The sequence below is a fragment of the Urocitellus parryii genome, chromosome 7, assembly GCF_045843805.1.
Source record: "Urocitellus parryii isolate mUroPar1 chromosome 7, mUroPar1.hap1, whole genome shotgun sequence".
NCBI lineage: Eukaryota > Metazoa > Chordata > Mammalia > Rodentia > Sciuridae > Urocitellus > Urocitellus parryii.
The window spans coordinates 114,598,719-114,609,169 of record NC_135537.1 but is presented as its reverse complement, the minus strand read 5'-3'; positions in this window follow the sequence as shown (position 1 = coordinate 114,609,169).

The following is a 10,451-nucleotide window of genomic DNA, read 5'->3' as shown; positions in this document are numbered from 1 at the left end:
TCAATCCATCAGGTGCTGACAATCTAAGCCACAGCCTCACACAGGGCCAAGAGGCTGATTCAGACACATCCCTTTGCAAAGCAATGAAGCAAAGAGCCACAGGTGATGCCATTCATTTCCATTTGAAAACTGTTTTCTTGAGGCTTCACAAAGGGGTGCCCTGAGGCAAAGGCCTTCCTGACATTCAGGGCAACAGAACAATAGGTAAGCAAAAGGCCCAAAGCAGGCTTTCTCCTCTGAGACTTTACTGGTCCCACTGATATCTAAGTTTTCTGAGATGCTCACCATTCCTTTCAGCTCTCCAGTACTTGGCCATGTCACAGAGCTTGGAGGTAGTACATATCTTGGACACAAAACCATGAGCCTATTCTGGAGAGTGGCCAGAATGCAGGAAGAAAACAGGAACTTAGGAAGATAGTAGGTGTTGCCCATCCATCAGGCAAGCCACAGTCCATTCATAAATTGGGCAGGATGAATACTGGGAAGCTTTCTACTAGACAGGACACATCCATTGATGCATTCTCTTTTCTAATGTCTACAACCAGGGACACAGTGAGATACACAAACTTAGAAACACTCGCCTTGTCAAAAGACTTACTGGAAACAGTCCACTCCAAACAAACAAACCGCCTTTCCTACCCATTCTCAGAACATGACACAAATCCACAAACTCACCCCCACACCCACAAAGGCACCTCCTTCCCCCAAGTAGGTCTGTGACTACCCGGAGTGTCGTCTGACTGCTGGGCCGCACTATGTTGCCCCGAAATGGCCTGTCCTGTCTCAGATCTGGCCTCCTTGGCCAACTCTGTGAAGTTGTCAGGAGCCAGCGGTGAGCCATGACCTGCTTTCTCAGGCAAGGCCCTCTTCAGTGCTTTCCTGGCATTTGGCCATCCTCACATCAGTAGGGACCAAGGAAGACTGACTCTGTCCTTGGTAAATCCAAACAAGTGAGCCCACTGGGACTGGGACTGGGACTGCCTCTGGGTGCCTGGCTTCCTGGATCCCAAGTTCAGAGAATTCCATCAGCAAGGAAGTGAGGTGAGGTCACTTCCTTCAGGAACTGAATGAGGTCACTGCCTGGCAACCACTGTGTCCTAACAGTTGCTTGCAAGGGTCCCAGGAGATGGAGGCTGCCCCTGCTTCCTGTGACACTTTCACAAGTTAGAATGGAATATCAACCATAGGCACCAAGGAACAGCTCTCCACACAGGCCTGGTTTGGTCCATCTTGTCTACATTAAGAAGAGAGAGGCTCATTCAGACACATCCCTTCATCCTGACCAGGTTGTTTGCCATGGAAGATGACTTTGGCTCTCTCAGGTCCTTCATCGCTGCCTACATCTTCTCCAGGGTTCATTTCTGCATGGACCTTTGAGGTTCTCAGCAGGTGGAACATCCCCTCCATTCCTGTATTGTAAGACCAACTCTGTCCCTGCTCTTCTGTAAAGTTAGATTGAGGGAACAGTGTCTGGTTAGGGTTAAGAACATGTTTGATTTGGGTTAGGAATCATTCTGCTAGTTGTAGAATGGTATTGGGAACCTGCGATATTTATAATCATATATAGGTGAAATATATGTATGCAAACAGAAATCTAAGTAAGATTTGAAGGCCAGAAGGGCATTGGGCCCTTGATTGCGATACTTAGCTTTGAATCACATTCTGCACAGATGTCTCAGATAAATTGATATACAATGGCATAGGACCTTGTACCTTGGATGATTGAATGTAGAAGAGAACATCCAGTCAAAAAGGGATAGTAGGTAAGATTAGGAAGCTAGTCGGTAGGTTTAGGAAGAAGAGTGAGTGTAAAATTTGGACCAAAAGTTCTTTAGCAATTGGGTGTCGGTTAGAGAGTGAATGTAAATGTCAGCACATGTGAAGAGTCAGTCACAATGATGAACTGGGGAAAAATATGTAGGAAAGCAGATATCAATAGAGACATTAGGAAATCAGGCAAAGTATAAGGTGAGTGATAGGGTTAGACATTTTCAACAGGGTTGAGGTTGAATATGTAATCTTAGGAAGAAACAAGTGTTTAGTCACCAATAGGATTGACATTGGAGAGCATTGGGCAACCTGGAGAAGGAAGTTTTTAGTAATCCATGCTCACTTTCCAATTAGGCTTTGCTACAATCATAAGTGTGATCTTTGCATTTTGTGTCCAGAATATGACAGTGATAAAATGTATATGTAGATCAGGTGACATGAGTATTTCTTCCACCATTGCTGGGAGCAATATGTTGAAGACGTATTAATTAGTCTTTGGGGGTACAAATAGGTGTACCCTGGGTCTATGAATATAGAGATAATGCATGAATAGACCATACTGTGAATAAATAATATGACTGCTTCCAATTTAAATAATGGATTGAGTTGATATCTGAAAGTATATAGGAAATCTTATATTGATACACAATCATTCATTCCTACCAGTTATACATCTAATGGCAATATTAGGGTTATGGTTTACCCTGAAGGGTGTGTGAGTTTTGCTTCAAAAGTGATTATGGAAATGGAAAATCATGTGTTTGGAAAGAAGTCTCATGAACAAACCAGTCAAGAAACATGGAGGAATACATGTGTTCTGAAGCAGGAAGGGATTGAAAGTGAACCAAATGCCTAGAAATTTTTAAACTTGAGGAAGAAATATACATCCTATGATGTGCATCAGCTGAAGAAATAGTAAGGTACCAGTGTTGAATAAAAATGAACGTCAAAATACACATCAAGTCTCATAGGAATCTACTTGCATTGATGTTAAACTGTGTCAGTTACTGTAGAAAGATTAGGATTTTTATGCACCATCCACTGAAGTTAGTTTTCAGTACTAGGAATAAAATATGTATTTCAGGTGGATAAATATTTCTGAGAATAATCTTGTGAAAGTCGATTATAAATCCACATATATGAACATGAATGAATTTAGGGAATGTATCATAAGACACATATATTTCATATTTTGAAAAATCTGGAGAGAGTTTGTGTGTGTGTGTGTATATATATCGATATATACACACACACACAAAACACACACACAGACATTAAAAATTTGAAATATATATGCCATTCGAAATTCATGATGAAATATATATCATCTACAGATCCAAAAATATTTATTTTACTGAACATGGATTTTTGTATCCTGTTGTTCAAGTAGGAAGCTCACCCATAGGTTGAAGTTTCAGTTTCAACAGCGTTTGGGAGGAGTGATCTCTTCTCACAATTTGTATCTGCCAAGTCAGCCACCTCACAAGAATATACGTGGGATACCAGGTAGGATTCTTTATGTGCATGTAAAAATACATGTGCTGAATAGGCTACAGAGAAAGGGAGACAGGAATTCACATATTTGTTAACTTTAAAAACACATGGAGAACTATTTCTATTCAATTGGACTAGATTTATAACACCTACCCTTTATAATGCAAAAGGCAAGTGCAACTATACACCATGCCTCCTCTGAACTGCTTGTATTTCTATTCTGTTTGGGTTCTTTTTCTCCATCATATTAGGATTCATAGTCAGAGTCTAGTAGGGTATGGGTTAGTGTCAGGGAATCAGTATTTCAAATGGAAAATAGGAAATGAATCCAATGTGTATGCAAATACTTGCTACACAAAAATCTTCCCACTCTCATCCAGAACAATGCCTTGACATGACCTTCGCCCCAAGGAAGAAGCAACTCGAGGGGAAGAGTTAGAAAATCTGTGGATACATATGTGGAATGGAAAATGCTCAGGAGTTCCCACCCTTGGAGGTGGTAGAGGAGTTTCCATAAGTAAGGGACAGGGTAAACACTCCACAAACATGGAGCTCTGCTGGCCTAAAGACTTCGTGAGAAACTGCCTCTGAGGTTGGGCACTTGAAATATATGTTGTTGTCAGGAGCTTTAGCTTCCTTTGGAGTGAGACCATCAAAGCTGGGTCTGCATCTATGTGACCTGGAGGACATGGTTGCTGATTTTCCAATGAACATGAGGCAGAAGTGCTGAATTCTCCCTTTGTAGGTCCACAGTGGCCAATGGAGGCTAAGTGTCTCCCCATGTGGACTGTGAAGCCATTTGGTCCTCCTCGACTTTTCGTGGTGTTTCTTGCTGCTGCACTGGGAGTTTGGTATTTGCTTCATGAAATACAAGGACTTCAACTGGGACACAGTGCTGGAGGGAGTTCTGTCACGTGTGGTGGGTCAGGGTCCTAGGAGAATGCACCAACCAGTCTTCTATCCCACAGAGTTTGCCCCCTTGACCCTAGCAACCTGATTCTGAACATTGCCCTGAAACCTCTCCATATAACAAGATGCCTTTCCATATAAGTGTCTGCCGGCTGCACCATGTCAGTCACAAGCCATTTGGAAGCCAATGTCAGATCCACATGGCCCTACCACAGATGTTTTATCACACTCCTGCACACCACTTCTCTAGGCCCACTACTCAGCAGGCCCCAACTTACTGGCATCTCTGTTCTACACCATTTTCATGAAACCCAGCCAATCAAGGCACTGTCTGGTACACTCCTGATCAGCAACAGGACATCCAAAGGTTCTCCAGTGCCACCTGGTCATGGGAACTTAAGAATTTCATGGTATTTATCTAGCCATTTTTCAAGGATGAAGTTGGAGGCACTGTGGGTTTCCATTCATTCAGGAACCATGAAAAGGTGAGGAAGCTCATTTCAATGAAAGCTCTGGAGAACTCTCACAAACAAGGCTTCCCAAAGAGTGGCCAAAAGGTCTCATGAAGCCAGGCCCATTGAGGTCTACCATGTGAGGTCCATGTGTGTTTTGACTCTGAACGATGGCTGCCAGGTCTGTAAGAATAAAATCATGTGATATCCTGGCTGAGATTCCCAGTGCTCTGTGGAAAGCCAACCTGGGCATAGATCTCAGTTTCCAAGGGTGACTCTCATGCGTGGCCTACTAAAATCTCAACACAGTTCATGGCAATACTTCTCTGAGGTCAGTTCCAGAACTCAGTCTCCAAGGGGAATCACACCAGAGTTCACACCAAGGTGGACCCAGTCATCTCTTCCAATCGCCACACAAAGGACCACAATTCCAACCAAAACACTGCCACATGGCCCTCATCTTCTTCCATATACACACTCATCATAACCTCTGGCTGGAGGTTTCCATCAGGGGCACAGCCCAAGACAGTGTCCACAATAAGCTCCCTTGCCCCTCATTTGCCTAATATCAGGGTGGCCTGGACAGCCTTCCTGTGCACCAGGAGTGATCAAATAGGCCTGCCTTTAATACTGCTCTGCTTCTCCAATTTGAGGCCTACTGACTGCGGGCTACAGATTCGTTGTGTGAATTGGAGTCAGGAGAAAACCCAAGCACCTATGGTCTAGCCTCTGCAGGGCTTTGAAGAACTCATTTGACCCAAAGGATCCCTATGCTCTCTTGATGGAGGTCAGGAACCTTACAGAGGAAGGCGAGAGACTTCATCCAAAATGACTGCTTTTTTGCCATTTTGGCTTTGGATGCACACATGGGATCTTTCTTCAATCCATCAGGTGCTGACAATCTAAGCCACAGCCTCACACAGGGCCAAGAGGCTGATTCAGACACATCCCTTTGCAAAGCAATGAAGCAAAGAGCCACAGGTGATGCCATTCATTTCCATTTGAAAACTGTTTTCTTGAGGCTTCACAAAGGGGTGCCCTGAGGCAAAGGCCTTCCTGACATTCAGGGCAACAGAACAATAGGTAAGCAAAAGGCCCAAAGCAGGCTTTCTCCTCTGAGACTTTACTGGTCCCACTGATATCTAAGTTTTCTGAGATGCTCACCATTCCTTTCAGCTCTCCAGTACTTGGCCATGTCACAGAGCTTGGAGGTGGTACATATCTTGGACACAAAACCATGAGCCTATTCTGGAGAGTGGCCAGAATGCAGGAAGAAAACAGGAACTTAGGAAGATAGTAGGTGTTGCCCATCCATCAGGCAAGCCACAGTCCATTCATAAATTGGGCAGGATGAATACTGGGAAGCTTTCTACTAGACAGGACACATCCATTGATGCATTCTCTTTTCTAATGTCTACAACCAGGGACACAGTGAGATACACAAACTTAGAAACACTCGCCTTGTCAAAAGACTTACTGGAAACAGTCCACTCCAAACAAACAAACCGCCTTTCCTACCTATTCTCAGAACATGACACAAATCCACAAACTCACCCCCACACCCACAAAGGCACCTCCTTCCCCCAGTTGGTCTGTGACTACCCGGAGTGTCGTCTGACTGCTGGGCCGTACTATGTTGCCCCGAAATGGCCTGTCCTGTCTCTGATCTGGCCTCCTTGGCCAACTCTGTGAAGTTGTCAGGAGCCAGCGGTGAGCCATGACCTGCTTTCTCAGGCAAGGCCCTCTTCAGTGCTTTCCTGGCATTTGGCCATCCTCACATCAGTAGGGACCAAGGAAGACTGACTCTGTCCTTGGTAAATCCAAACAAGTGAGCACACTGGGACTGGGACTGGGACTGCCTCTGGGTGCCTGGCTTCCTGGATCCCAAGTTCAGAGAATTCCATCAGCAAGGAAGTGAGGTGAGGTCACTTCCTTCAGGAACTGAATGAGGTCACTGCCTGGCAACCACTGTGTCCTAACAGTTGCTTGCAAGGGTCCCAGGAGATGGAGGCTGCCCCTGCTTCCTGTGACACTTTCACAAGTTAGAATGGAATATCAACCATAGGCACCAAGGAACAGCTCTCCACACAGGCCTGGTTTGGTCCATCTTGTCTACATTAAGAAGAGAGAGGCTCATTCAGACACATCCCTTCATCCTGACCAGGTTGTTTGCCATGGAAGATGACTTTGGCTCTCTCAGGTCCTTCATCGCTGCCTACATCTTCTCCAGGGTTCATTTCTGCATGGACCTTTGAGGTTCTCAGCAGGTGGAACATCCCCTCCATTCCTGTATTGTAAGACCAACTCTGTCCCTGCTCTTCTGTAAAGTTAGATTGAGGGAACAGTGTCTGGTTAGGGTTAAGAACATGTTTGATTTGGGTTAGGAATCATTCTGCTAGTTGTAGAATGGTATTGGGAACCTGCGATATTTATAATCATATATAGGTGAAATATATGTATGCAAACAGAAATCTAAGTAAGATTTGAAGGCCAGAAGGGCATTGGGCCCTTGATTGCGATACTTAGCTTTGAATCACATTCTGCACAGATGTCTCAGATAAATTGATATACAATGGCATAGGACCTTGTACCTTGGATGATTGAATGTAGAAGAGAACATCCAGTCAAAAAGGGATAGTAGGTAAGATTAGGAAGCTAGTTGGTAGGTTTAGGAAGAAGAGTGAGTGTAAAATTTGGACCAAAAGTTCTTTAGCAATTGGGTGTAGGTTAGAGAGTGAATGTAAATGTCAGCACATGTGAAGAGTCAGTCACAATGATGAACTGGGGAAAAATATGTAGGAAAGCAGATATCAATAGAGACATTAGGAAATCAGGCAAAGTATAAGGTGAGTGATAGGGTTAGACATTTTCAACAGGGTTGAGGTTGAATATGTAATCTTAGGAAGAAACAAGTGTTTAGTCACCAATAGGATTGACATTGGAGAGCATTGGGCAACCTGGAGAAGGAAGTTTTTAGTAATCCATGCTCACTTTCCAATTAGGCTTTGCTACAATCATAAGTGTGATCTTTGCATTTTGTGTCCAGAATATGACAGTGATAAAATGTATATGTAGATCAGGTGACATGAGTATTTCTTCCACCATTGCTGGGAGCAATATGTTGAAGACGTATTAATTAGTATTTGGGGGTACAAATAGGTGTACCCTGGGTCTATGAATATAGAGATAATGCATGAATAGACCATACTGTGAATAAATAATATGACTGCTTCCAATTTAAATAATGGATTGAGTTGATATCTGAAAGTATATAGGAAATCTTATATTGATACACAATCATTCATTCCTACCAGTTATACATCTAATGGCAATATTAGGGTTATGGTTTACCCTGAAGGGTGTGTGAGTTTTGCTTCAAAAGTGATTATGGAAATGGAAAATCATGTGTTTGGAAAGAAGTCTCATGAACAAACCAGTCAAGAAACATGGAGGAATACATGTGTTCTGAAGCAGGAAGGGATTGAAAGGGAACCAAATGCCTAGAAATTTTTAAACTTGAGGAAGAAATATACATCCTATGATGTGCATCAGCTGAAGAAATAGTAAGGTACCAGTGTTGAATAAAAATGAACGTCAAAATAGACATCAAGTCCCATAGGAATCTACTTGCCTTTGATGTTAAACTGCGTCAGTTACTGTAGAAAGATTAGGATTTCTATGCACCATCCACTGAAGTTAGTTTTCAGTACTAGGAATAAAATATGTATTTCAGGTGGATAAATATTTCTGAGAATAATCTTGTGAAAGTCGATTATAAATCCACATATATGAACATGAATGAATTTAGGGAATGTATCATAAGACACATATATTTCATATTTTGAAAAATCTGGAGAGAGTTTGTGTGTGTGTGTGTATATATATCGATATATACACACACACACAAAACACACACACAGACATTAAAAATTTGAAATATATATGCCATTCGAAATTCATGATGAAATATATATCATCCACAGATCCAAAAATATTTATTTTACTGAACATGGATTTTTGTATCCTGTTGTTCAAGTAGGAAGCTCACCCATAGGTTGAAGTTTCAGTTTCAAGAGCGTTTGGGAGGAGTGATCTATTCTCACAATTTGTATCTGCCAAGTCAGCCACCTCACAAGAATATACGTGGGATACCAGGTAGGATTCTTTATGTGCATGTAAAAATACATGTGCTGAATAGGCTACAGAGAAAGGGAGACAGGAATTCACATATTTGTTAACTTTAAAAACACATGGAGAACTATTTCTATTCAATTGGACTAGATTTATAACACCTACCCTTTATAATGCAAAAGGCAAGTGCAACTATACACCATGCCTCCTCTGAACTGCTTGTATTTCTATTCTGTTTGGGTTCTTTTTCTCCATCATATTAGGATTCATAGTCAGAGTCTAGTAGGGTATGGGTTAGTGTCAGGGAATCAGTATTTCAAATGGAAAATAGGAAATGAATCCAATGTGTATGCAAATACTTGCTACACAAAAATCTTCCCACTCTCATCCAGAACAATGCCTTGACATGACCTTCGCCCCAAGGAAGAAGCAACTCGAGGGGAAGAGTTAGAAAATCTGTGGATACATATGTGGAATGGAAAATGCTCAGGAGTTCCCAACCTTGGAGGTGGTAGAGGAGTTTCCATAAGTAAGGGACAGGGTAAACACTCCACAAACATGTAGCTCTGCTGGCCTAAACACTTCGTGAGAAACTGCCTCTGAGGTTGGGCACTTGAAATATATGTTGTTGTCAGGAGCTTTAGCTTCCTTTGGAGTGAGACCATCAAAGCTGGGTCTGCATCTATGTGACCTGGAGGACATGGTTGCTGATTTTCCAATGAACATGAGGCAGAAGTGCTGAATTCTCCCTTTGTAGGTCCACAGTGGCCAATGGAGGCTAAGTGTCTCCCCATGTGGACTGTGAAGCCATTTGGTCCTCCTCGACTTTTCGTGGTGTTTCTGGCTGCTGCACTGGGAGTTTGGTATTTGCTTCATGAAATACAAGGACTTCAACTGGGACACAGTGCTGGAGGGAGTTCTGTCACGTGTGGTGGGTCAGCGTCCTAGGAGAATGCACCAACCAGTCTTCTATCCCACAGAGCTTGCCCCCTTGACCCTAGCAACCTGATTCTGAACATTGCCCTGAAACCTCTCCATATAACAAGATGCCTTTCCATATAAGTGTCTGCCGGCTGCACCATGTCAGTCACAAGCCATTTGGAAGCCAATGTCAGATCCACATGGCCCTACCACAGATGTTTTATCACACTCCTGCACACCACTTCTCTAGGCCCACTACTCAGCAGGCCCCAACTTACTGGCATCTCTGTTCTACACCATTTTCATGAAACCCAGCCAATCAAGGCACTGTCTGGTACACTCCTGATCAGCAACAGGACATCCAAAGGTTCTCCAGTGCCACCTGGTCATGGGAACTTAAGAATTTCATGGTATTTATCTAGCCATTTTTCAAGGATGAAGTTGGAGGCACTGTGGGTTTCCATTCATTCAGGAACCATGAAATGGTGAGGAAGCTCATTTCAATGAAAGCTCTGGAGAACTCTCACAAACAAGGCTTCCCAAAGAGTGGCCAAAAGGTCTCATGAAGCCAGGCCCATTGAGGTCTACCATGTGAGGTCCATGTGTGTTTTGACTCTGAACGATGGCTGCCAGGTCTGTAAGAATAAAATCATGTGATATCCTGGCTGAGATTCCCAGTGCTCTGTGGAAAGCCAACCTGGGCATAGATCTCAGTTTCCAAGGGTGACTCTCATGCGTGGCCTACTAAAATCTCAACACAGTTCATGGCAATAC